This window comes from Helicoverpa zea, chromosome 16 (assembly GCF_022581195.2).
Source record: "Helicoverpa zea isolate HzStark_Cry1AcR chromosome 16, ilHelZeax1.1, whole genome shotgun sequence".
In the NCBI taxonomy this organism is placed as follows: Eukaryota; Metazoa; Arthropoda; class Insecta; order Lepidoptera; family Noctuidae; genus Helicoverpa; species Helicoverpa zea.
In genome coordinates, this window is record NC_061467.1 from 10967489 (window position 1) to 10989761 (window position 22273).

Sequence of the window (22273 nt, forward strand, 5' to 3'; positions counted from 1 at the left end):
CAAGGATGTTCAATGACAGCCGGGACCTACAGTTTAACGTGCTATCCGAAACACAGCCAATGGTGTCTAAGATATACTTAAAAAGTACATACAAACTTAGAAAAGTTGCATTGGTACTTGCCTGACCTGGGATCGAACCCGCGCCCTCATACTTGAGAGGTTGGTCCTTTACCCACTAGGCCACCACGACTTTTAATAAGATGCATCATCACTTTTTTTGTAAGTAACAGGACAGACTTGTTACAGCTATTTTTTATTTCACGTTCAAAGTATGCTTAACAGTTGCAATTTTTTACAAGCAGACGATGAGAGAAAATAAATAGTATTTTTTACAACATCACAGTTTCAGTAGTCCATATTATGTGAATTAAAGATAAAATAAAATGGTTCAAGAGTCCACTTTCTGGCTATATTTCCTGTATTTATATTCTGTTTACATGACCCTATCTTAAAAAAAACTAATCACAATAAACCCAATCAAACTCAGTCACCTGCATTCTAAAACTTTTTTACAACAGCAAAGCATTTCACATAAATGTGTTTCTTACAATGTATGGCAGAAGTGTTTCGCTCAGTTTTTATATTTACGAGCGAAGTAATAAAATGAAGTACGACGTAACATAGAGTAACCACGACCGAACACTTTCGACCGATATTTATGACGCTGTAACTGTAAATGGTTCCTTAATTGTTATTTCCGAAAATAGTTGGAAGATGGTTCTAGACTTATCTTTACTTGTATTATAAAGCTGAAGGGTTTCTTTGAACGTGCTAATTTCAGGAACAACTGAATAATTGGTCAGTTAAGCGTTAGATGGCCTATTTATCGAGGAAGGGTGTAGGATACTTTTTTATCCGGAGTAGTTACCATAATACGCGGTTAAAACGAAAGGTGAAAGGGTCATTTACGACTCAACACATGCACAGTCGATACTTTTTCTGAAATACGCCTAGTTATCTTAATCTCCAATCCTACTTATATTATAAATGTGAAAGTTTGTGAGAATGTATGGATGTATGTTTGTTATTCAATCACGCAAAAACGGCCGATTTGATTGAAATTTGGTATGTAGATAGGTGATACCCTGGATTAACACATAGGCTACTTTTTATCAACAAACCACGCGGGCGAAGCCGCTGGCGGAAGCTAGTATTATAATGTGAAAGTTTGTGAGAAGGTATGGATGTGTGTTTGTTATTCAATCACGCAAAAACCGCTGGACCGATTTTATTGAAATTTGGTATGTAGATAGGTGATACCCTGGATTAACACATAGGCTACTTTTTATCAACACACCACGCGGGCGAAGCCGCTGGCGGAAGCTAGTCAAATATAAAACAGATAAACATATTTTTGTTAAAATCAAGTATGAGATTTGAGATTTTTTTAATAAGAAATACGCTCAGAGCATGAGCAAAATCACGGAAAAGTACTAATTATCATATTAATTACTCAATAACTTACAAATAACTTAACAAACTTTTCCCTTTAATTTATACATAAGCAAATATGACTTATTCTCACCTCATAACTTCTAACATTTAATTACATGATAACATTTTCAGCTTTGTACAGAATTCCCAGTATATTCCAACTTCAGTATAATATTCTAGCTTCTTAGAAAATGTTTGTTGGATCACAAGTTATTTGCTCAAGATATTTCTAAGATCATTCATCAAAGAAGGGATCATATTAGTTTAATTAAAGGTAAAGAAATTCTTAGTAAAAGGTATATTTTTTATGTATTTCAAGTTGTTATTTATGATTATGTTTCAATGGGTACAATATTTTATGTAAACTCTATTATTTTATGTATTTGCCTTTTTGATGGTATTTTAACCAACTTTAAAGAAGGAGGATGTTCTCAATTCTGTTTATTTGATGGGCCTTCTAGACATATATACGTATAATACCTCTATACAAACAGACAGATAAACACATTATAATATCCAGGTTAAGGAGAAATTACTCTTAATTAACATAATCAGACCTCATCTTCATCTACCTAATACAAATTACGTCTAATCGTAATTAATCTCAGCTCTAACTGGCTCAAACCGGTCTAAGCTGACCACAAACAAAACAAAAGCTTAATTTTAGCAACTGAACTGGAAATCCAGAGACAAAGGTTCCAAATTCGAATAGAGAGCTGGATATAACGAACCCTTGTTTCCTAACATCTGACCGTCTTTGTCACAATATTCTTGACACGAGAGGCGAAACTGGCTAAGTACGAAGCGGCTAAGTTGAAAGAACAAATAAGCCAACTGGGTGCCATGTGGCCTCTACGACGCTCATCAAAGTTGCAGGCCTACGCGGCTACGCGACTTGTGGTCTACGCCGCTACGAATGCTACGAGACTCGTAGCGTTTGCATGAGAATTGTAAATAGTATTTGAAGTGTTATTTACGTTTAAAGTTGTTTGTAAATGTATGATATTGTTTCGGTTCGTGTTGGGCGTTTCATTGTGACGCATGTGAAATGAGAGCCTAAAATGAAATACCATTCATTTTCCAGTTGATATATTTCATTACACAAAATAAATCTATGAATATTTTTATTTTTAGAACAAAAATATATACAGAGTTATTCATAAGGTTTTACAAAAATATACATGAAAGAGGTATTAACATAAATATTAGATATGCATAAAGCAATTTACGCTTAAAAAAATAACTTTGAAATTTTTGAATCATCATCCTCCGAGCCTTTTCCCAATCATGTTGGGGTCGGCTTCCAGTCTATCCGGATTCAGCTGAGTACCAGTGCTTTACAAGAAGCGACTGCCTATCTGACCTCCTCAACCCAGTTACCCGGGCAACCCGATACCCCTTGGTTAGACTGGTGTCAGACTTACTGGCTTCTGACTACCCGTAACGACTGCCAAGGATGTTCAATGACAGCCGGGACCTACAGTTTAACGTGCCATCCGAAACACAGTCAATGGTGTCTAAGATATACTTAGAAAGTACATACAAACTTAGAAAAGTTGTATTGGTACTTGCCTGACCTGGGATCGAACCCGCGCCCTCATACTTGAGAGGTTGGTCCTTTACCCACTAGGCCACCACGACTTTTTTGAATACATAACATAAAATCGTCATCAAAAAATACTTCTTATCAGTCGAGTAAAAGACACAACAATTTTAAAAATTACCCCTTTTCATACATCTTCAAACACAAAGCATACTAAACCCAAAATATTCACAACGAACCAAAACTATTTTCCTAACGGTACGAAGAAAATTTCATAGCTGGTACAGTTTTCGTCGCGACTGTACAAGTCGACAATAAAATGCATATTAGATAACCGTGTTTTGTGCGCAAACGTGATTGTACGCGAGTGTACGTGTGAACGCCTGTATTAGTGAGGGTCTTATGAAGAGTATGGGAATTATCGTTACGATTAATATTTTTATATCGTTATATGTTTTTTTTAAATCATTAGATCACTTTTTGTATCGTTATGGTTATTTCTTTTACGTTAAATTTTTGCGATTTGTTGAATGTAAATGATGATAAAACTTAAGTTTTTTTTTCGGATTTAATTCGTAGTTTTACACACATGTTTTTGAAGAAAAATTTGAAATTAGAAATTCACTGTACAGGAAGCCTACTCAAAAGCATGTCGTGTTAGAAAGGTGTATATTTTACGCTTTATTTACCGCGTCTCGTCCACGCTTCGCACAACTTAATAACAGCCTATTTCCGTGCCGAATTTCATCTCACTCTATCTAGGCATTTTGGGCATAAATTTGGGCAAATAGCAACAAACAAAACTCATTTTAACATTAACAATATAAATACGAATGCACAACTACGAGTAACAATTAGTTCACAACAATACACTGTACTATACTAAGCTGTATTATAGTTAATAGTGATTTCTACACACAACACACAATGTACAGAATGATTAAGATTACACGTCCGACCTATATGGCGAGCTCAAGGGGCAAGTGTCGAGGCATAATCCAGTGATACTGTACTACTATTGTGTTCTAACTATATGAACTTGTGTTAATTTGTGTATTAAGTAGGAGTAGATATTATGTATTGATGCTCAATCCTTCTCCGTGTGAGAGGAGGCCTGTGCCCAGCAGTGGGACGATAAAAGGCTGTAACGGTAACAGTAGCAGATGTTATGTCACTCTTCTTAATCATTTAAGTAGAAAGCATAGATATTTATAAAAGCAATCGTTACAAATATAGGTGTTATAAATGCGAAAGTAATGCTGTGAATTTTCTTACGCAATGACGGTAAAACGGTTGAATCATTTGTCATGAAATTTGGCGCAGAGATAGGTGATCAAGAGACAGTTAACGACGCGAAGGAACTTACGAAGTCATGGTTGGAAACCGATTAAACATAAAGGCGTTTTATGTTTACACTCGTTAGACATCGGAATAACCTTTTGAAAATGCAAAATACACCTTCATATAAATAGATCTATGCAACTCAATCGCAATACATTAACATTCACACTTCAAAATTAATCCAAATTCACAAAACAGAACACATCAATAGAATCGATCGATTACCATTTAATTATCGCTCATGAATAGGGCAACACTATGTAATAATCAATTTGTTTAATGGCAACACCACGCTCCCCTTTGAACTGTGACGTCACTAATGAAAATTAGGTTATGGTTTAATTGAAAATGTTTTCAAGATGGCGCCGGTTTCCGTAAACAAGTTATTGTTCGTATCATGTTATTATAATCAGGTTAAAAGACGTGCCTTTTAATACTTTGAATAAAAAAAAAATATTTTGCTTGCAAAAGTGGCGCTTTCACGTAAAAACATATTGAATTGAGTTAAATGACATGTGATACCCGAAGCGAGTTTAATGAAAAACCGGCCAAGTGCGAGTCGGACTCGCGCACGTAGGGTTCCGTACCATCCAAACTAATATTCTATACCTATATATTTATGGATATGGAGCAAAAATGACCAAAAAAATCACATTTGTTGTATGGGAGCCCCCCGAAATATTTATTTTATTCTAGTTTTCAGTATTTGTTGTTATAGCGGCAACAGAAATACATCATCTGTAAAAATTTCCACTCTCTTACTATCACGCTTCATGAGATACAGCCTGGTGACAGACGGACGGACGGACGGACGGACGGACAGAGGAGCGAAAACAATAGGGTCCCGTTTTACCCTTTGGGTACGGAACCCTAAAAAGTACCTTGTTTTTCATATTTATCTTTTAACAGAATTCCCCTTTACACAACCCTAACAACATCAGCTTATAACTATCATCACAAACAACGTCTGTTGACGCAGTTAACAATAAAGTATGATTACTAAATACTGACCAAACGAGGTGTAATGCCCCTAACGACAGCCAATTACTCTCTCCACGCGATATTATGGCTAAACTTTTTGACATTACTGGGACCTACTGACCTAGAATGGCAGACCTTTTTTGGAATGCAATTCCTGTTCGCTTGCATTTGGTATAATTTCAATGTGGTAGTAATTGTAACGCAAAAATAAAGGCTATTGCTATACGCCTAATCAAGCTATTTTATCTATTACCGTCGATTCGATATATACATATGTTATGTTCTGAATTCAACCATCATCAGTAGAAGAAACATAAAAATTGCCCACAAAGTTTGACAAAGAATCTCGCATTTTAGAAGCTCAAGAATTTAGGCGAAACTTAATTACATTATTGAAATTAATTGTATGTGCTAATTCGATTTAAAACCTACTATAAAACCATGGAAATACTCCATAAATATACAGCCTTTAGATTGATCTCTGCCCCAGTAACTACACGATATAATTTGCCTAACAAAATTGAATCATGCGCGGCGATTGGTCGCTAAATTAATTTCTGTACATCGCTGGCAAGGCTCGCCGTTTCAATTTTTGCCCAGCTATACAGGTTGATAGGCCAGTTATTTGATAGTGGAACCATAAATTATTAGGACAGATATTTATTTTATAAAATCCTACTAATGTGATAAGTACCTTAAGAATATAATTATAATGCAAGATTGTAACAAGATATTTATAGATGAATTTTGGCTGATTCAGGTGGCACCCAGTAGCCCAACCAAATTTTTATCCTGGTGCAGGAAGTGGATCCCTCGGGGCACGGGTGAAACTACGGGGTAAAGCTAGTTACGTATTTTTGTCACAATATCACAATTTAATGCTGGGAAGGTGCGGTAAGTGTGGAAGTCCTATAAAGGTGATTTACTTTTAGAAAATGCTTTTAAATGCTGATAGAACATAAATCAATTTTTGATTGCCGGCTTTGTTACTAGAACTCAAATATTCCAGGACCTATTTTTATTCAACTTCATATTTTTTATGGCTCACCCACGAGTCGGTGTCGGCAACGGTTTAAAAATAGTCCATAAAACCAATTGTTCTTCACGGAGGCCCATTCAAAACACATAACGAGCGCTTCGGCATAAAGTACAGCATTCACTCACTTTCCTTTGTCTCAGTGACAAACGCGATATAGACCAATAAAACGCGTTCGCAACGCAGACTCCGGCAAATTCCTTCTTCAGTGCCGAAATTGCTCGAATTCCGGAAACTTCCGGACTTTTACGGTGTCCCGGATTCCAGAGCGCAACGTGTGGTCGCCCCGCAAACGTGCGCCACTTTAAAAAACATACGGACGGTTTTTATGTACGGAGACGTCGCTTTTACTGCGCGTTATTTTAACGGATAATATCTAGTGTATAACGTAAGCAAAGGGGTTTTTTAATATTCTTTCTTATTATATTTACTTTTCTGTTGACCTAGTTGTTTAGGGTGGGGCAGTAAAATAAGTATTTTTGCTGTGGACTCAGACCTAATTAAGGTTTTGAAGCTACGAGAATCCTTTGATATTGTATAATGTATCACTGGTTTTTTTTTTCAGTGCATTATTGCTTTTAAGAATTTTTCTGAAAACTTTAAAAATATGAACACCATTTTTTCTAATAAGCAGTAATTTAATCACAAAATTCATAACGTAGTTGCATGCCCTTTCTCTTTTCTTCACAATATTATCATGTACTTCAGAAAATAATTGACAAGGCCACTCTCCTGCACAGTAGGCTAAACCTACCATTTACCGCACGACTTTCCACCTAAATCTGCATCGTATATTTTGTCACGTACCATGGCTCGCTCAATAGCGCCGAGTTAAATACACCGTAGAATGTAAAGTATCTCTTATATTTTAGTCGACGGCTCGGACGAGATCGTATTTCCCATAGGAACTCGCCTGTGTAGTGGGGTAGGCAGAAGGTCAATATTGCTTTGTGGATTAAAGTGAGAGTAGGTATTGCAATGTGGTACATAGCCAAAGAATGTGTAAAATATCATAAATCAACATTTCTTCATGACTTATGACTTTGACAAGCGTGGTTGTACCTACTTGTGTCACTAACTTCACTAGATAAAGCTTTTGAAAAGAAGAACGGCTTTCTATCTGTCTTAAAATAAAATCACAATGAAAACATCTGAAACTGAAAAAGGAGCCTTATTATTATTATTATTCTTTATTGTACACAAAAACATATAAAAATACACACAACACAGAGAAGACATGTACAAAGGCGAGCTTAACCCAGAACTGGGTTCTCTAACAGCAAACCTTAGAGCGATAGAGAGATGCGATAGGGAAGAGAAAATTAAAAGTACACATGCCTTCTTATTGTTATATAATTATCATCACATTTCCGTCTTCCTTTGCATCGCTATTAGAAGATTATAAATACTAATACATTCTTATAAATGTAAACTGCCACGCAAAACATTACCCACTTTTAAACAAAAAACCAAACTAAATCTTCTGCATCTCCCTACCCACTAACAATATATTGTGTATCTTGAGTGAAATTGTTTTCTGTCAGGCGTCATAGATAACTCGTTAGCTTGCGACCCGCACGTTACGAGGCCCTGGCGGCCCGATGTTAATGTGCCCTGATGTTTGCCAAATTGTTTTACTGTTGCTATTCTGTGCTGTGGCCATTTTTGAATGATTAGATTTCTGTGTGATGGATCGGAGATAGATTGTATCACATAAATATTGTAAATGTGAAAGTTTGGGTGTGTCTTGTGGATGTATGGATCTCTTTCACACAAAAAATAAGTGCAATATATGTAATTTTACAGTAATATAGCTTATAGATGAAAATAACCTGTTTATATATAAGTAAGTATAGGTACTACTTTTTTTCTGGATGTGGGATGCTACATAGACTACTTTGACTAGTCTTTTTACTCTGTAACGACATGAATAGTTTATTATTATTGAAAATCAAATACATTAACAACATCTATCAGTCCAATATTTACGTATTGGGTTAAAGTCAAAAGGATGGCGATTGCCTAAAATTGTTCCTTCAACAAACACCACATTGACCCTTTGACTTCCTCAACCAAATATCCTGCACCCAGCTCAGTCAATGTGATCCTCTCACGCAACCAGTCTCAGGGTCGGCAGCGTCACTTCCTTACTACAAAAGGTCACCCAGTTTGAACGTCACGCCAAGTTTGCGCTGAAACCGTACGTCCTTGGAACCTTTTTGCTTGACAGGGCAATTTAAATGAGAAGAGTTCATTGACCTTTTTCTTATCTATGTATGATGATATATGGTGTTTGCATCGTATATGTACCTATCGTGTTTGTATCTATGCTTATATTAAGATGTGAATGAATGTTCCCGCTTGTTGAGGGTCTACTTGCTACTCGCCCCCGTATGAAATTAGCCTAGCATGCTTTTTTCAGACTTTAGGCAGCTTTCTGTATACCTTTCACTTACATTGGTTCAGTAGTTTTGCTGAAACAGCCAAACGGATATATAGCTTTAGCATTTATAATATCAGTAAGGAGGTTATGACAGAAAACTGAATTCTATTATAACACAAAGATGCAAACTCAAAAGTTTAATTCGCACGAACGACTGCCTTTCCTTTACTAATTTCTGCAACCGATCGAAGTTTACCAAGAACAAAACACTAGGCCCTAAGTATAGCTAACTCAATAATAGGCAACAGCTGTAAGTCCGTTTGTTAGTCATCTCACGTTCCATACAACACCCAAAAGAAAGAAGGGAACGATTATTGATTACGAAGACGAAAATGGTATATTTTATTTTCGTTCACCAGAGCCAAACGAAGGGAGAATGCCAAGTTCCGCCGATATGATTTGAATAAACATTGCAATCATAAAAGTTTATTTTCCATTAAAATTCGACGTTGAAAGCAGTTAATTGTTATAATCAAATTCGCATTACGAAAGATGAAACAACTTTAAGTATACCGACACATTTATCAATTTCTAAGAATCATATTATTACGTATTGTATCTCTTCATTTACTATATAACATGGCCTTTTACGATAATTTTACTATACGAGTATAAGCCGGTGCAAATTAAAAAAGAAAAGACTTTTTTTTCCTGCATGGACAATCCACGATCCCACTAGATTGAAACAAAAGACACCGCTAACACAACCGGCACGGCCATCTACCCCATCAAAATTAATACGCGCAATAAAGATAAACCCTTCAAGGATGCTATTGGTTCTCCAGCGAATAAACAGATAAACATCGTCTTGAATAATGGCAGACATTTGACGTCATCGTCTCTCGGTCACGCATATTGTAAGGCCCGAGTCACACCGGAATAGCAGCGGCCGGCGGCGACACGGCGAGCACTGTCAGTGTGAAATAATTTTGAACTTTAACTGCATGCTTAAACGACCAGTATCGCTTGAAAAGAATATCTTTGAACATCTTTGGCAGTCGTTACGGGTAGTCAGAAGCCAGTAAGTCTAACACCAGTCTAATCAAGGGGGTATTGGGTTGCCGGGCAACTGGGTTGAGGAGGTCAGATAGTCACTCCTTGTAAAACACTGGTACTCAGCTACTATAGTTGGGAAAAAGCTTGAAAGCTTGAAAAGGTCGCGCGGCCGCTCGTCGCCACGAGCAGACGCAATCAACAAGCGATACAGGTCTTTTAAGTACTTTTAAGTAGTTAAAGCTTTACATTATTTTACATCGACAGTGGTCGCCGCATCGCTGCCGGCCGCGGCGACTCCGGTGTGACTAGGGCCTAATTCTCCATAGGTCTCGACACGCGTTGTTTTCGACACAAGCTTCTTGCGAGCGCCGTCGACACGTCACGCGCAATGCGAGATCATTAGTATCTTCTTACGATCGCTGTTAAGATACTGGGATTTTCGCTCGCTGGCTTTTTATGTGACCTGAAGAAAGATATGATTTACGAGCGCCTTGACGTTGCTGAGAAGTTAAATTGTTCTTGGTAATGCTCGGATTGTTATTGTTGGAACAAAAGTAGTTAAGATCGTACTTTTGTTTTAGTAATCCAGTGTTCTTTTGGGAATGAGGAATGGTGTTTTCTGTTTTGTTTTTTTTTTTTCATACTGATTGAAGTTAGGATTTACGTTCGTGTTGATATAAGTAGTATATTTTATCAATTACTTACTAGAGATTTAAAAACAATTTATAAAAATGCCCCTAAACTGCATTTCGCCGTCTATATCCACGGGAAAGTGAAGAACAAAATCTAAGCACGGACTCACGGTTTATCACGGGTTTATCAGTTGTGTTAGCACCCATAACACAAGTTAATAAATAACTTACCATGGGGCTAACCGATCGTGTGTGAAAAGGTGTCGCGACATTATTATTATTATTTTGTATGTCTCTACCAGACCTCGGGACTACAGAGTCCCGGATTTTTGGGAGGCGAACGTGGGGCCGAAGCCAACACGCTGAAGCCCTTTTGAGACAACTTTAATGAAATGGTGACACAAAACCGACGATTATCCCTGTATACACTATAGAAATGTACCCAAGGACAATCCCCGGTTCTGTGCTAAACTATTGCTAACTATGGATGAAAACTACTTGGGCTATTGTGATGGGATGCTAGTGGACTAGGAATGGGGAAACTACGGGAACTATGGCACCTGCCGATAACAATGTAATAAATACACGTAAAAATGGCAGGCGGAGACTCGCCAACTCACTTACTGGGCCCCCGGGAATCAGTCGCTAAATCGCAACAAGAGGGCAACAGGTACATGAGCGGCTGAAGGGTGAGGATACCTCGGCGGACTTTAATATTATTATTATTACTGTCCCAATCTCAAAACTTCCGCTGCATTAAAATAAAAATTTTAAACAAAAGACGTTCAGCTGACCCGTTCCGAATTTATCGCCGTCCAATTTAAGTAAAACAAAACTTATGAGTTTAATGTCGGCAGCCAGAGCACGTGATGGTCCGGCCAAGTACCTATTTGTCAAGTCTGAGAATATAGAGCGGGTTACACACTACACACTGCAATAGCATTCAACACTCGGGGATTTAAACAATCGTTTTGCTAAGTCGCTATAAAAGTGAGGGAAACACACATTTGGTGCACAATAGTTGTGGTCTGAGGAGTCCACGAGATACTTGGGAACTTTAATAAAATATCTTTGTGGTTCGTTTTAAGCGGAGCTTTAAATCGCACGCTTTGACCAAAAGATTTTTGAGGCGACTTTACTTTTGTTTAATGTTTAATACTTGCCGGGTTTGCATATAGCTTAAGTGAAATTATTTAACGTGTACAGAAAATATAAACATATCACTGAGGTATTGCCATAAAGATGTTCTAATGACAGCTGTGACCCAAACCTGCTCTAAAACACAGATTTTTATTATTACGTCTACATGTTTTTTTCCAAAGACATATCTATGGACAATCAATCACAAGGCCTTACAATCATCACTATTTAATGATTTTATTTCTTCTTTCAATACATATATTATTACGTTATTCCCATAGATTTCCTCCTCAATCTAAAGTGATCGGTTTTCCTCACGTCTGCTATGAGTTATGTGGAACCCCGGGATGAGAGCGTTTGTTAAACGGAGTGCCAAGTATTGAACGGCCAAGATTATAAATTGTGTTGTAACATAACATAGACTTGTTTTCTTGTAGAATTCAAGTTGGGGTAGTAAACAAAATATTTAAAAAGAAAGAGTTTTATTTCAAAATAAAGAATTCATACAAAAGTTTTCAATATTGTTTTCGGTAAAATCAAAAGCTTAACTGCTAAAAGTCTGAATTACTGAGCAATGTCGTCGTTTTTAGAGGTACTAACCAATTAACCAGATTAGTAGTATTTACCAGATTCCTATTAGTATAATATAAACTGTTAAATATAACTTCACAAACAAAACAAGATATAAACATTAAAAAAAACCTATCCTTATTAATTAACCCTTACACTAATCCAACACACAACCTTCTAATAAATAGTAACGTGCCACCAACCCGGAGCCACGGCTTATCTTCCCTCTTCGCAAAACAGACGTCTCGAGATATTCCCCAGTACACAGAATAAAGAAAACATGAACGGAGATGACATAATGCATGTAGGTCAGGCGCCTTCTTCTATGTCAAATTCGTACGGTGGGCATGACCAAAACGATCACTTACGAGTGGACTAGGGACTGCGTTCGGGTTCTTTGAGATATCTGTCAGCAAGTTTTGGTATTGCAAAAAATGATCGGGTCCGAAGAAAGCGTATAAGGGCGAAGACAGTAACGTTCCTCGTCCCCCGCATTTCGGCGTGCTGCTTTCTTAAGAGATTTTGCGTTATGACACCTCCGCTAGTCATTTTGTTCTCCATGCCCGAGTATAATTCGTCTCACAAAGATGTTCTCGAGAATAATTCGTCGAGGTAATTTGTCGGCACTCTTCATCTTATAGTTGGTGATAATGTTTGGTGGATTTTACTTGATTATTTTGCGTTATGAGCTGTTTGATAATAAGGGTTGGGTAAGTGGTTGGTCGAGGGAAAATGTTTTGGAGTTTTTTTGTTGTAATTTTTGGGGTCGTATGTTTCGGGTCCCAAGTTCAACAAGTAATAACTATGCTAAACAATTGTCTTTTGTCCGATTTGATTATTTGGTAAAAAATCTGTGTCGGTCAATGGTTCAATCTTACCGTATCCCAAGCCAGTGATATAAATCCCACCCAAAACAAAAATGTGAAAGGCTGCCAAGTTCGATAATATGGAAATCCTTCGCCTATAAAAGAAGTGAGATCTGAATAAGTACCAAGTTCCATACACATACCTCAGTTAAAAATAGTTACTTTTTAATGATGTTACTTGGCAAGTTTTCACACACCTTCTTATAAACCTACTAAACGCAATGAATCAAGTATTTAATTTTCTATTAAAACTTGCCAAGTAACATTATTAAAAAGTAACTATTTTTAACTGAGGTATGTGTATGGAACTTGGTACTTATTCAGATCTCACTTCTTTTATAGGCGAAGGATTTCCATATTATCGAACTTGGCAGCCTTTCACATTTTTGTTTTGGGTGGGATTTCATTTATTTTTGTAAGGTTGTTTATTTTATTTTTTTCTTATGATTAAGTTAGTTAAGGAAATGTCTCATTTATACTATCTTTCAGATTTTTGAATATGCACTATGCTTCTTACAAAGAAATGAACTAGATTAACTAAATGGACTAGATTTACCAACTGACTGACATGACATGTTATCATATATTATGTTCGTGGATCAAAGTTACACATTCGTTATTTTCGAAAGTGACTCACACTTGGCCGTTTTCAGATTTTTACTTTGACTAAATACAAACCTTTGTAACGAATTTCAGATCGGTACGACCATTCGAAGGTATATTATATAAATATAGATAAAGGACAATGCTATTCTTTGTATGGAAGTTGGGCTCAAGAGTTGCCCACAGTAACTGCATAGTGTATTATGTTCCATAGGCTTATAATAGGTCCCAGACCGAAATATTTCGAAATCTATCCCAGGAGTCCTGAGAAAAACTGGTTTGACTCTTATTCAATATTACGAAAAATATGCTTACGAACTCTTAACTATTCCACTTTTATTACCTTAATTGAAACGCATTATAATATTAATCGATAAAAACGAGGTATTGAACGAGATTTTTTTTTACCGACTTCAAAAAATGGAGGATTTTCTCAGTTCGTTTGTATTCTTTTTACGTAAGTACGTGCATAACTCCGTCGTTTACCAACCGATTTAAACAATAATTTTATTGTTTGAAAGAATTTACTTTCCAAATGGTTCCTTTGTTATTCGGTCCAGGGTCTGGTGATAGAAACCTTAAAACAATAGGGAAATCTCGGAAATCGTAAGCACATATCGAATAAAAACTTGTCATTTGGGTATATGTCTCCGACACCACAAAACAGTGGAGGTTAAGACCTGACCTGACGGTGGAGACGACAGTGAGACGAGGGAACTCCTCAACGGTATCTATTTACTACCTCGTGTTCGAGCTTATTTTATTTGTCTTAATAAGATTTTTCCATTGCCATTACGGATATTAATTGCATGACGCTACACGAACTTAGGACTGATTGTGGTAGATAGAGACTGAAAAGCAAGAGAAACAACAGTTACCTTTAAACGTCTATTTTTGTTTTTTTTTTTTATCCTGTTAACAGTGAAACCACTAACTATCTGAATATTATTTCAAGAAAAGAGGTTGTTAGGTTTGTGGCTGCTTAAAATGGCTTATTAACAATGGCTGGCTAACATTAGAACCGGTTTTTCTCGGGACCTCTGGGACCGATTTAAAAAATATTTGGATTCCGTCTTAAGAGTGAAGTAAAGAACCTATTCTAACCATTCCCACTGCTGGGCAAATGGCTCAGGCTTTGTTAAGTGACTATCTATGGAGAACATTTGAACCGGTTTTTTTCGGGACCTCTGGGACCGATTTCCAAAATATTTGGATTTCGTGTTAACAGTGAAGTAAAGAACCTATTCTAACCATTCCCACTACTGGGCAAATGGCTTGGGCTTTATAAAGTGACTGTTCAAGTTTAACATTAGAACCGGTTTTTCTCGGGACCTCTGGGACCGATTTCCAAAATATTTAGATTTCGAGTTAACAGTGAAGTAAAGAACCTATTCTAACCATTCCCACTACTGGGCAAATGGCTTGGGCTTTATAAAGTGACTGTTCAAGTTTAACATTAGAACCGGTTTTTCTCGGGACCTCTGGGACCGATTTCCAAAATATTTGGATTTCGTGTTAACAGTGCAGTAAAGAACCTATTTCGACCACTTTCACTGTTGGGCAAATGGCTCAGGCTTTGTTAAGTGACTATCTATAGAGAACATTTGAACCGGTTTTTTTCGGGACCTCTGGGACCGATTTCAAAAATATTTGGATTTCATGTTCAGAGTGCACTATGGAACCAGCTGGAACTACTCCCACTGCTGGGCAAACTTTGAGCCCAGACCCTGGCATTGTCCTTTAGTTCGTTTTAGTTCCTTAGGGGTATTTTACACTGGGTATTTTACACCTTCATTATTTTGAAACCGACTCACACTTGGCCATTTTCAGATTTTTCCCTTTACCTTGACATAAAGACCTACCTCCATGCCAAATTTCAAGTCAATACGACCATTGGAAGTGGTCTAGGTTTTTGATGAGTGAGTCAGTCAGTGAGTGTATAGTAAAAATAGCGATTTTCTGACGTCAATATCTCAAGACCTACAATAGGTATATTAATGAAATTTTGTATTTTAGATAAGTGAGGGGGTCTCAACAGATACTAGAAATTTGAAATGTGTAAATAAAATAGATTTTGAGTTATAGGGGGGTCGAATTTGGCCCGAAATGGTTCGTGTAATATAACCCACGGCCGGTGTGTCGCTTTTTTGCTCGAACTTGGCGGACACACTGCCGTGTGTCTAGATGGAGCAACTGCCTATCTGACTCCCTCATCCCGACTATATTTTTTTCCTATTTTTTTTTTTTGTTTTTTTAACCATAACAAACTATGTACAATATACTCGCGTTCACCGACTCCAATGTCAGTTTAATTTTTGAAATGAAAGCATATGAAATTCATAAGCGAACACCAGTTAACTTGACATAACCTCTTAAGAAGTTTCAGCGAAAACTTTAAGATCAGGACCGATTTAACTGCGGCACATAAAAGGGCTATTACGTCAGCGGGATGAAACATGGAGAGGTCACTGACCCTTTTATCATCGAAGTTTATCATTATTATAGATTTATAGTTAGGACCTAAATTTTGTGTTATCCATATAAACAGTAGCTACAATTTATCGATTTATGAAAGTAAGCTAGGCTTTGGTCCGCTTGTAGATAGGAAAATACTTTATGCCTGTGAGAAAAGATTAATCATCCCGTCTGGGTGTTACCGGCCTACTAACATTACTCATAGCGAAGTATGGGTAAAGAATCAAAGATGCTTGTAGCTATAAAGGATTTGTTAATTAAGTGAAGTACTAACTCCCTTTTAAAGTTTCACCCATTACTTGGACCCGGAGAATAAGTAGCTTATCCATATATTATTCTGATTTTCATAAATCTTTGATTAGTGTAAAAAAGTAACAAACACACACTCACTTAGCCTTTATAATATTAGATTGATAAGAATCTAAATCAGCACTGTAATATAGATCTAGATAGACATTATCAGGCGCCACGCGTTATAAATATTAAGCATCTTTTAAATAAACTTATAACAAAAAGAGGAGAAATCGATATCCAAGCATGAGCATCCTCACACATACACAAAAACTAGTTAACACACATCCACGCCGTATATCAACAAACCCTAATTAGAACGTTACACCAACACTCAGAGTGGTCTCTCTAGAGACTCGAACCGCCGCGAATTACATAAAACAATATACACTAGACAAATTTATGGCTTATAACCAACATAAACCTTCTCCAATAATAATGTGTCCACAGGTACTTGATATATTTTGTTTGTATTTTGATCCCACGTCGGAAACTGGAAGCATCGCTTTATATATGGCCCCTTTTGTGCTTGAAACCATTATAGCAGTTTTATGTATGTGCTTTACTGAATAATGTTTTGTTTTATTATTAATGGCTCGTTTAGGTAATTCGGTTTGTTTGATACGCGACGATTTTGTGACTGGAATTGTGTGTGTATTTCATTATGTGAAGACAAAAAAGTTAATGTAATTTTTTGGAATATGTTTCGAAATATTTATCACTTGCCGATTTCACCCGCGTTCCGTGAGAACTACGGCCCTTACCTTAATAAAATATATCCTATATTACTTGGGAAGAGAGAAGCTTTCCAACAGTGAAAGAATTTTTAAAATCGGTCTAGTAGTTTTTAAGTTTCCCTATCCATTACAAATAAACAACTAAATACAAAAAAAACATCTTCATAATATTAGTATGCATATAATGAAACTGTAACTGTAACTGGGTTGAGGAGGTCAGATAGGCAGTCGCTTCTTGTAAAGCACTGGTACTCAGCTGAATCCGGTTAGACTGGAAGCCGACCCCAACATGATTGGGAAAAAGGCTCGGAGGATGATGATATAATGAAACTGTACTCGACTGTACTTGATGACGTCAATTACAATTAGGCATGACGTCAATGCAAGCATCGGACCAGATAAAGTGTACTTTATCGTTAAATGCCAAGCCTTAATTCTGTATTTAGATTTTTATCAAATATTATTTAGTATTTAAGATGTTGATATGCACTATTGTATAATCTATCATAATCGGCCTAGGGTTTTCCTTATTTTGGGGCGCCTTTAAAACTGACCAAACAAATAAAAATTATAAAGAGAGACAGTTTTTTAACCGACTTCACAAGAAGGAGATTCTTAATTCGGGTGTTTGTATTTTTTTTATTCATTTGTAAGGAATCGTATTTCCAACATCTCTGACTATCAAAGCTAATATTAATACTTTTAAAACCTATTCCACATATTGTGTAAATACTAGTATGTATCTAGATACTAACATACAGGGCGCTAATACATTTACTTGTATCTCGATACATCAAAGTAAATATTCGTGTACCGTCGTGTGACATGAAAATATCCTTTGCCACTAAAATTAAGATACAGAGTTATGTTTTCATGTAACAAGGTTTTATAATAGTCTCGAGTAGGGACTAAATATTTTACTATTATGTAAACGACATAGTGCGAGAAAAAGACACAAGATAATTAAAAGAGGTTTGTTGAATAGAATCGTGAAAATTTGCATCCAGTTAGTAGGAAAGGTGAATCAGCATGATTGTCTAAAAGATTAGGCAGATTATGATAGCTGTGATAACTATTTGAAACAATCTCACAACCCTTGTTTAGAATGCAAGCAATCTTTCCTTTTTAATACCCCTTAAAAAGAAAGTTATCTAATCGCATTAAAATTTGGCAATATTTACAACACGTCTTCTGTATTCTGTCCTTAATAAAAGTTGTCTTCAAAAATGTGCAACGTTTAAAATCGCGAGAGGATTGACATAAGTTAGGACGCCATCTTGATAACGCCGGGGCATGTCAAGATGGCGGAACTACAAGATTTCCCGCCAAACAGCGAGCATCCGAGTACAAGCGTGTGCAGTGTGTTTTACTTGAAATATTGTATGTGAATGTACGTAGATATTTAGGTATAAGTTTTATTGAAAACTGCTTTATATGTTATAGGTTATAGTTAGTTGATAGGTACTCAAACTTACATTGTTACAAGTAACGAATAGGTACCCCTTTTGTATTGTAGTATTATTCTTAGGCTGTTTTCACAAATTCTTGAAATATGGTGACTGATATATGAAGAATTTGTGAACCCAGCCAGCTTAAGAACGGAGGGTAAAATTGACATCACATGCTTGATAACAATAGAATTTTTCAACCGACCCTTACTGACAACCAGCATTTTTACCTTTACTCCAAACTTTACAAAGACACATAAACCTGTATACGCAAATGCAACCTACAGATATACAGCCTATTTCACACCTAAACCTATATACTCAGCAGCCCTATGAGCCACCAGAGACCAAATATTCTACTACGCATTGAAAAAGCAACTTTAGTGCAGTGCAATTTAAAGTTTATGATGCCTTATCCCTTGTGATATCAGGAACGTGTGTCTAGGAATAGTGTTGTGTTGTGATTGTATTTGTGCATGTATGGGGTGTGTTTTAGATGAATACTAATTTAATATAAATAAAATAAAATATAATCCATGAGCTGAAGACTTTGTTTGTTTGAATGCGATAATCTTTGAACTTCTGGTCTGATTAAATAAACTGTTATAGATTGGCGAAGGCTGTAGACGGCTATAGAAGAAATAGACAGTTGAAATTGTCATAGATTATGTATTATTTTTGCCTCTATAACAAGAAATACTGAAACATAGAAGTTTTTTTACTCATTTGAAACCGTTGGCAAAATCTAGTAGGTGTATGATGAAAATACATTAGAATCGCAACATATGTATCTTGCACGTTCGCACTTAGCCACTCTCGATCGAAACACTTCATTAGCGAGTGAAGTCATTACGTGTGTGACAATAATAAATGTGTTCCGGATCTAACGCTATGGGTTCCTAGCTCTAGTTAGATTTAAGATCATTCTTTAAAAGAACTTTAATGTTAGCGATTAATTAAACTTAACATTATAACTATGTGTTGTTTGCTTTTAGTTTAATTCTCGGTATAAATATTTTGAATTTTATTCTTCACAGAATATTTAGGAGGAATTGTCCTGAATATCTTTCGATGAAAATTATCATACATCTACGGAACCTAACAACCTTACAATGTTGAAAATGACTTGAAATTTTTTGCAAAAAAAAAAACAAATAGTTGAAGGTTTGTTTTTTTATAAAACAGATATTGATTTTGTTCCCATCCAAACTACTAGGTAACTAAATAGTGTTGTCTAGCCTCAAATCATCGGTATAACTAACATTTGTACGAACCTAGCATCGAATCGCGACATCTCCACTTTACGACCACTAAACCTTAACCAAACTATGTCAGTTATAAAAACGTTATTATGAACCCCAAAGCCTCACAGTTAAATAATTCAAAAGTTCACATAACTGGGCCGAATTGTGTAAAGAGTTGGACTATCCTTGAAATTATGTGGATAGTAAAGTTATTGGACTATTTATTTATTTGTTTATTTTATTGCAAAAATGTATACAGATGCATCCTAGCAAATTAACTTAAAACTAAATAATTGTATTACAATATTTTCAAAAATAATACTATTTAATTTAATTCTATTAGACTTACATAAAAATACAAATTCCAATATAGATATTTATATATTATAATTATAATTATGACTTAAAAAATAAATTAGTTACAAGAAATTTATAAGTTTATAAGAAATTAACAATGTCTAGAAATCTACTACTTATTGCACAATTTTTATAGGAACGACATAATACTGTTTTGTTTTTAGTCACACTTACATTTGAAACAACAAATTAAATTATAAAGGTAGTTATTTATTATTTTAAGCTTCTATCTTCTAAGTATTCCTGTATACTATAGTAAGAAAAGTTTTTGGACTATTTAGAACTAATATCATCAGAATTTTTATTGCCCCACTGTTGATCTCAGGCCTCTTCTCATCCAGAGAAGGAATGAGCGTTGATCACCACGCTTGCAAGGTGGATTGGCGATTTCGGAGCAAACTTACATGTAGGTAACTTGTATGTAATGAAACTTTATTAGTTCTTGTTTGCATTCTTTCAATATTAATGTGTTGAATGATTTAGAAGAAAGTTTTACTTACTATAAGAATAGCTAAATGAAATACATTATCTTTGTCTATTCTCTCTCTATATTATAGTTTAAGGTTTACATTTGGTACGTGGAGAGGATTGTTGACAACACTTAGTTGACAGTACTGATAACAGTACCTAGCGTGTTTTGATTTATTTAATTACTCACGGATTAAAAATACACCCATTATCATATAATCAAAATTATCTGTTCACAGATCGGTAAATTATGAAAAATATTTACTAATACATTATTTAGATACCAAAAGGTCATAGATAAAACGTGTATTATCCTTGAGATAATTCGAAAATCAAGACCACACCTGATTTATAAGGAAGTCGGCTAAAAATAACAGGTGTTATACATACATGCTTGCTAACTGTGTTTGGCGGAATCACAAGATAAAATATAACCTATCTTAATCAGCGATAATGTAGTATTTTTAGTAATTATGGCAATACAGCTATATCGCGAAAGTTCAAAAAAATTGCTATTTAAATATCAATAGTAAGTAATCTTTATAAAAGAAACTGCTGTACCGAATCACTAAACTAACTAAACTAACATTAAATTCACTAAACTAACATTAATTACTGACCCAAATTTCAAGCACTCAAGTGTACACACTACATTTTTACACTCGCTGGAAAGAAAACTGAGTTCACATACAATTCGCTTTCCTAACATTTCTAGTTCGAGCCAGTACACAAAACGTCAGCATTCTAGACCCAAATATTATTTCAAAGCGCAAAGACATCGAACTTTAAGATAAAAACGAACGAACAAAACAAAAATGACAAATACCCGGAACGTTATCCGACCAAGTACCAAGTAGCTTGGATATAGAGTAAGGAAATGCAGAAGGATAAGTTGATTTTTTTATTTGATACCAACTTTTTTTGTATCGTGAGAAACACATATTTTTTGGTAGACAGGTCAAATGGTTGTTTTAAGCTTGAGTTATGTATTTTATTTATTATAAAATGAGAAAAAAAAAAATGTTTTGAGTAAGGTTTGATAGTGAAAAAAAAACTTTGATATTAACTTATATCTCAATTTTTTTTGAGTGTAACAGTATTGTATGTTATCTTTTGTATCTTAGTCTTAAGTATAGAAGTTTCTAAACAAATATTTATTTTCCAATAATATCTCTTATCCATAAGTCATTCATCAACCTAACCCATTTATCAAAGTAAGACCACTATCGTTACAAAAAAGTTTTATTTTGGGTATGTTCATATGTCTATAATAATCTGACTTGTATTACAACAAGTACAAAACAAAACACTAACATGAACCCATAAACTATAAAAGAATAGAATGAACCCTTCATTCTATTGTTTGCTCTGACGTCAGAATAGGTTTTCTGTAAGTCCGTCCCCGTGGTCGCAATCTGAAGCTGACAATCCCCGAGGAAATCGCGATAACTATATAGTGAAAGTGGGGTGTTACGGAATCTCGGCGGCGGATCTCAAGACCATTACAGACAGGTGTGCTCGCTCCCGAATTAATGACCCGACTTCCCGACCTACCTATAAAAAATGTTACCTACCAAACAAACAGGAATTATTTCCTTAGTTTTCTAACACAAGGATTAGTTCTGAAGTTTTATTAGTCCAGCTTTGACGATGTTTTAATGCCATTTT

At 35.7% G+C, this 22273-nt stretch overlaps 1 protein-coding gene across 2 annotated transcripts in view; it reads right to left on the reverse strand.

The window, feature by feature from the left end:
- The window catches only part of LOC124637405 (calmodulin-binding transcription activator 1), a 202361-nt gene that overhangs the window by 147658 nt on the left and 32430 nt on the right, over positions 1-22273 (reverse strand). The gene's annotated exons all lie outside the window — the stretch shown is intronic.